The sequence below is a fragment of the Cryptomeria japonica genome, chromosome 2, assembly GCF_030272615.1.
Source record: "Cryptomeria japonica chromosome 2, Sugi_1.0, whole genome shotgun sequence".
NCBI classification, from domain to species: domain Eukaryota; kingdom Viridiplantae; phylum Streptophyta; class Pinopsida; order Cupressales; family Cupressaceae; genus Cryptomeria; species Cryptomeria japonica.
In genome coordinates, this window is record NC_081406.1 from 79,176,190 (window position 1) to 79,183,451 (window position 7,262).

The window sequence follows — 7,262 nt, forward strand, 5'->3', positions numbered from 1 at the left end:
AGCTTAATGCTCTGCAGTAGCTCCGATTCGTTTGCAGAAAGGAGGTCAATAGAACTGGTAATGTCAGCCGGTTTGGCTTGACTGAACTGGTAATGTCAGCCGGTTTGGCTTGACTATTGGTTGCCTTTGGAGTCTCCATCTGAGTGCTCTGTGCTGCTTTTTCTTTCTCATTGGCTCTTTTCTTGTCTTCTTCTGCCTTCTTTTTCTCCTCTTCTTTCCGCTTCTTTTCATCTTCATCCTTTTTCTTCTCCTCTTCCTTTCTCTTCTTTTCTTCCTTTTTCTTCTCCTCTTCCTTTCTCTTCTCCTCTTCCTTTTCCGCTTCCTTCTTCTTCTCCTCTTCCTGTCTCTTCTCCTCTTCCTTTTTCTTCTTCTCATCCTCTTGTTTCTTATTTTCCTCTTCTTTTCTCTTTTCTTTCTCTTTCTTTTTCTTCTCATCCTCTTTCTCCTTTTCCTATTCTGCTTGTTTTGTCTTTTCTATCTCATGTTTCTTCTTCTCTTCCTCTACCTGTTTTCTCTTGTCTTCCTTCTATTTCTCCTTTTTTTCCTCTGTCTATTTTCTCGTCTTCCTCTTGTTTCTTCTTTTCTTCCTCTGCTTGTTTTCTCTTATCTTCTTCCTATTTCTCCTGACCTTCTGTTTCTACTGGTGCATCCGGAGTAACATTGTTACCGTTTAAGGCATCAACATCAATCGGTTCCATTTGAGTGGTGACCGGTTCTCCTTCACTATTGTATACTTCATTCGTTTGATTGATTTTTGGTTCTTGCTCTGCTTTCCTGTTGGCTTCAGCCACTTCATGCAGTCTTAAAGCTGATTGAGCAAGGGAGTGGGTATCTTTGACCACTTCTGGAACTTTTCCTTCCAATAACAAGAGTCTTCTTCTTCTCATGAAGAAGAGGCCCTTATATTTCTCCACCACTTCATACAGTTTTGTTTTAGGTACATCAGGAAAGTATTGTGCAAATACTTCCTCTCTTATTTCTTGTTCCTTTTCTATGGCAATGCACCACTTGTTGTCTAAAGAATTATACAAAGAATCAGGTGCCTTAGATTTAATTTCTGATGGCCACCGGTCATTAATGCATAAATAATTGATAACATCATGTTCAACTTCTTTCTTTTCATCATCATTAAAATCATCAAAGCACTCTTTTAAATCACCAAGTACTTTTCTTCTAATATTCTTAATTGTTCTTTGACAATGTGTCAAAGGTTTGTAAGAGGAAATATCAATATTTACCGGTGCAGATGATGCCGATTCACTCTTTGTCCTTTTCCTCGCTTGCCTAGTCTTCTTAGGCAGTTCTTCAGAGACAGTGTCCTCTAAGTCTAGTGTATTGTTTTTTGTCTTCCGCTTCCTCTCAAAGACTTTGGCGAGTGTCGCTTTCGGTTTCTTCTTTGCTGATGATCGCTTGGTCACTTTGGGACTTGTTGTGGTAACTGGTGCCGATGCTGAAGGCACTGTCTTTCCCTTCTTTACTGAGGGTTCTTGAACCGGTGTAACCCTTTCCAAATAGGTGTTGGTTCTCTTTTCCTTTGGATCAAGGGGCGAGGCGATTAGGGTAGAGGCATACCCATCTAACATGTCATTCATTACCTCATATCCCATTGGTTCCACTTCTTCATGTCTAGGCCCAATCGCCTCCATTATGCACTCATCAACTTTGATGGTGAAGCAGATGTCTTCCTCATACTTTTTGACTATATCACCGGATATTCTTACTCTTTGGTTCATTTTGCATCTGAACTCATCAAAATATTTGTTCAGCACTTTCGGATAGCCAGTTCCAACCGCTTGTAGGCTTTTCTTGATTTGCTTTGTCACTGATTGGTCAGCAGACCACTGAATATCACCTACTCCTGGAAAGTAGCCTTGAAAGTAGAAGAACAACCCAACCAATAGTTGTCCAAACTTAAATTTTAGGGCATTGTCCTGTTTGATTGACTTGAGGTTCAACAAGAGTTGTCTTTGCATACCGGTGCATAGATCAAACGATGCATCTTCCTTTATCATCTTGTAGGCGACATTTACCGCTGCACCAGAGACAGAGTTGATTCTGCTGGCATGGAACGTCCGGTATCCTATCACCATACATGCATATTTGACAAGATCATCCTTGATTGAATTGATAGTCATTCCTCGTGAATCGCTCATAGAATCAGTGAGCTTAGTCATTTTTGTCTTGCTAATCTTTCTTAGGGCTGGCACTTCACCGACATTGCAAAAACCGATGACAACATGAATCACTTCTGGTGTGATATCACGTGTCTGCTCTAAGTACATTTTATCATTGTGTACCCTGCTCAGAATAATTCGAATGTGATTATCCGAAAATTCTTCAAGAAAATATGTTGCGTTGTGAAGTTTCTTCTTTTCCAGAATGTTGAATTCCGGTTTAATCTTCTTATCCTTTTTGTAGAACAGACTCAACTGGGAATGAATCATAAGAGATCCTAGGTCTTCAATCTTGCAATCAATGAAATCTGAAATGCCTTCTTCCACTATGACACCAGTGGGTATTTGAGATAGGGCATTGTATTTTGCCTTCCGTTGAATGAAGTCTATAGAATCAACGGGTGCACTAGAGCTAGCATGTGATGTTGAAGCCATGATAAACAGGGAATTTTGAAAAATACCTTCGTAGATCAAAATTTAGGGCTTCACAATTTGAACTTCGCTCCACACTCCTTCGGTTATTGAATTACAGCTTTGCGTTCTACACTTCTCCAACAGATGTTTTCTTCAGGTTTTTGATAAATTCTTTGAATCGCAATGTAAATCGCTTTTCTTCACTCTGCACTTGAAAACTTATTTGCTAGAGAAAATGATAGTGAGAAATGAATTGAAAATTCCTTTTAAACAGATTCTCCACCTACCATAATAAATGCTCCACTATTAGGCGTAAACCCTAATTTTGCCTTATAACGTTTCCGGTCTTTTGCCAATCTGATAGGTATCTCATACCGGTTAAGGTCTTTTACTGGTGTCAACCAGGGGTTCGAGATATTTCACCGTTTGCTCCCCCTAAGCTTTTTTGATGCTTAGTTTGCCGGTTCAGGGACTTCCACACTGGGTGTAGAAACTGGTTCTTCTTGAATCACTTCTTCTGGCTTTTTCTTCCAAGTTTTCTTCATATCTACTTGAACAATTTCAACATCAATTTTTCCTTCCAGAGTGACTGGTATATCATCCGATATACTCTTTCTTGCTCTGCAGAATCTTGTTGTATGACCCGGTTTGTTGCAGTGATAGCAAACCATTCCAGGTGCTCTCCAAGGTCCATTATTCATGTTTCCATTCTTCCTTCTGCATGTTGCAACAGTGTGACCATGACCATGACAAATCACACAGATTGCTCTCCATCTGGTTGCCACTTGATAACCACCGCTACCCGACTGATGACTATAGGTATTAAACTGGTTTGGATTCCGGTTCCCAGAGGGTTCAGGAAAAACTCCTTGATTCCTTTGAGGATACCTTCCGGTATTGTGCATGACAAACTTGCATTCAAATGCTCTATGCCCAAACTTGTTGCATGCATAACAATTACCATTGAATCTATTGGATCTAGGCTTATCATTTAGAAAATAAGGAAAATTATTGTAAGCCTTACTTCTACATACATTAGCAGTGTGTCCTTCCTTGAGACAGTTAAAGCAAACAGGTTTGAACTTTTGCTTACCTTTATCCTTTGATGTCGATTGTTTCTTTGATGCTCCACTTTTTGTTCCACAGGTCTCTCCTTCCTCATATTCAGAGAAACCAAGTCTATTGGTATTCTTTACTGGTTTAGCTAATTCAAGTGTATGCTCTAGCTTGATAGAGCTCTTATTGAATTTGGCAAGTATTTCTTTTGACTCAGTGAGTTCTTTGGAAATGGTAGCATTGGATTCCTTCAAGGTTACATTCTTAGAGATAGTCATATTCAGTTCACCTTGCACTTCTTCTTTTTCTATTTTGCTTCCATGAAGACTAGCGGTAAATACACTAATATCTTGCTTCAGCTTGGAGATCTCATGATCTTTGTCTTTTACTTGATCTTCAGCTTTCCTCCGGTTCTTAAGCTCTTGACACATTCTGATAGTTAGACCTTCAAGTTCCCTTCTTAGGTTGGCATTGGACTCATTCAGTTTTCAACTTCTTGAATTAGGGCTTCCATGTCTGCTTCATCAGAAGAACTATTTTCAGTTAGCTCCATCAGTTTTTTAGCATGCTCTCTTCTTTTTGCCTGAGAGACCTTATATTTGACCATAAGTTCATCATAGGCTTGCTCAGACTGAGTGAGCCGATGAGTAAGTTCCCTCACAGTGTATTCCCCCATATCTCTTTCCAAGTGGTTAGATTTATAGAAATGTTGGCTCTGATACTAATTGATGAATACTAAGAGGGGGGGGGGGGGTGTGAATTAGTATACCAAAAATTACTATACTTAAACACTTTAATAGTCTAGCAGTAAACTGGTAAAACAGTTTAGCAAACAAACCGGTTAACACACATGCAAACCAAATAGAAAATAATGCATTCACCCACAGAAGCACAATCACCATAACATGAGATTTTGATGTGGAAACCCAAATGGGAAAAACCACAGTGAGATGAAACTCACAAGTAACTATCTGCAGAATAGTAACCAGACCGGTTAAGGTCGTACAATGCTCTTTACCAGAACAGATCCTGTTAGGAATCTCAATCTTTGTTAGGAGATAAGTCTGATTAAAGACTACCTTGTGAGAGGATTTCAGATCCATAGATGTGAACCACCTTGTTAGAGGATTTACAAAGGTTTTTCTGGGCCTACCTGGTTAAGGGTTTCTAACTTGTCAAAGATGTGAGTAATCAACAAGTGAATGATCTAGCAAATGGCACAGTCTACTTGATTAGATCCATTATAGATCATAGCTAATGCATTTCAACATTACTACAGTCTTCAGTAGCTCCTTACTCTGTTACAACTCACAGACTTGATCTTCTCAGTTAAGATCGCACATTCAAGAGCTCATCAACCACCACAAACCCTATCAGCTACACACATACTAAAACCCTAGACATGATGTCCTTAAAAGGAATCTGATTTCATGTCGGTCCAATAGGATTACATTGCAAGTTCCTAGGTTCATTGTATCTAGACACATTTGGTAACACGGCACAAAATCACTGTCAAAGTGTCGGTGGATGGTAACTCATCACACAAATATACCGGTTGGTAACTCATCATAGAGTATAACTGGTTTGTCCAACTTTCTGGTTATCAGTTGGTAACTCGGAGTAATACCGGTTTAACGAATTACCGGTTTACAAAAATTGAAGACTGGGAAAAAGATAACTGTCGCTTCTGGCTCTTTTGTTCCACTCCGCTTGAGATCCTTAAACCGCTTGATCTCTCTATGCTGCTTGGGTCTTTATACCGCTTGAGATCGGTAAACACTTTCTGCATAACAATAGTAGTCTAAAGACTACAACATGATACCGGTTTGGAACAATTACCAGTTGAGCACAATTCATACATTCTCAAAGTGATCTCATAGCAAGTGTGTGTCCATCAATGACAATCACAACATAATCATCAAAATGCCAACACACACACATATGGTTCTCAGTAGAGATATAAAGTTTTCCATGGGGAGTTTTCATGGAAACTGGTGCTTGGCTGCTCCGGAAAAGTGAGTGTCGAGGGTGGAGCCAGTGGGGTCAAGCATCTAAATATCCGCTTTGAATAGCGTAGGCTTAGGAGAAACCCCATGTAAGATTCAACAATTATTGTCTCACCCTGCCATAGGATTTTGTACTTGCTTATGCATTTTATTTTTCAAAAACATTGTGTCTTCTATGCCTATGACATGTTCAAAATTGTCAAAAATTGAAGAAAATCATCATCTAAAAATGAGCGAAAATCCAACAACTTGTTGAAAGATTTGAGAAAAATCCTTGAAACATAATCAGAATAGCACTTTCAAGCAACAAAATAGTGCTTTTATCCCATAAGTTAACACTCTTTGCCACAAGAGTTAGCACAAAGACTTTTTCGCATCTAAAAAGCATATCAAATCAAAATTTCAACATCAGTATCAAAACACTTCTTGAGTAGATTTTTTTCTAAACTATCACACATTTTCAAACTAGTTCAATAACTGGGTCACTAATCCAACAGGCTATTTCCAAAAGTTTTCCATAAGCACAAACATTCAACAAGCTATTGATTCAAACATTTTAAGTGCAAAAATCAACATCATTGTCAAGTTTCTCATCAGGATATATCAAATCCTCTATCACAAAGCTTGATAAATTCATCTTGTGTTCATTAACTTGGATATATCTTTCCTATTTTGAACCTAGGTCATATCAAAATCAGAATTGCACCAACTTTGGAATCAAACAAACTTGTAAACTATCAGATGCTTATATGACTTTTAAGTATCACCTTAAGAAAAGAAAACTCAGTTATAAAGCTACTCAGAAAAGAATAAGATTCTTGTATTTCAATCGCAAAATCTTATTAAAACATAGGACATTCCTACATCGTTTTCGTCACTATTTACGTGGTTGCGGGACAGAGTTTGATGAAGAAATTTTGCAAGGACGTTCTTTTCAACAAAGAGATGTTTTATCACAACAAACAAATAATAGTGGTAAAATCAATAAAGCATATCTTCCTAAACCAATAATCACCTATTGACTTGTCCTTTATAAGCTTCAAAAAATTTAAAACAATCACATGCCAGTTTGGAAAAGAGCTCACTATGAACAACTTAGAAAACAACAAAAACAAATGGAGGAAGAAGATAATCCGATATTCCAAACTTTTGGGTATATCGTTGTTGATGAGGAAGCAGTCAATAACACCATTGGAGACCTTGAGCAAGATTTCAAATTTGATAGACTAATGAAAAAATTATTGGCAAAACAAAAAGAGAAATATCTTTTGATGTTGGCAAAATTAGGAGCTAAATTGCCACAAGACTTTAACACAGAAAGCTTGAAAAAAGATGCGGAGGCAAGTAACACCCAAAACATAGATGATCTAACTAATGAAGATGTAAACAAAGAAAGTTATGAAGAGACAAGAAAAGAATGCGATGACACAAGAAGAGAGCGTAGTGATAAAAGAACTTATGAATAAATAAGGAGAAACTATATGGATAATTTGTTGTTAAACCTTACTCAACAAATGCAAACTCTACAACAACAGATACAAGATATGCAAAATGAAACAAGCTCCAAGAAGTATTCATTGGAAGATATCTGCCCATATCCTTTCGATAAAAA